Genomic DNA, 324 nt, shown 5'->3' on the forward strand with positions numbered 1-324 from the left:
TCCGGCCACCACTGTCGGGTCAACGCCTGGTGTCGCCTCGAGGAGGGGATCGGCCGTTGCACTTTGCATGGCGAACTGTCGTGTAGCCAGCAGAACTCAATCCGCTTCTTCAGCCAAGCCCCGGTAATCGCCGGTCGTCAGGCATGCCGAGTTAGCCAACACCGCTCGCACCGGGCCTGGTAGTTGGCTCAGAAAAATGCGCGGGAAAAGAAATCCGCCTCCATCTGAGCCTAATAGCGACAGCATTTTGTCCATCAGATCCACTGCTGTGCCATCGCCCAGCCTGGGAAGGGAAAGGAGTCTGTCTGCTCTCTCCGAGTCCGA

This window comes from Hippocampus comes, unplaced genomic scaffold (assembly GCF_001891065.2).
Source record: "Hippocampus comes isolate QL1 unplaced genomic scaffold, H_comes_QL1_v1.1 scaffold271, whole genome shotgun sequence".
Taxonomy (NCBI): Eukaryota; Metazoa; Chordata; class Actinopteri; order Syngnathiformes; family Syngnathidae; genus Hippocampus; species Hippocampus comes.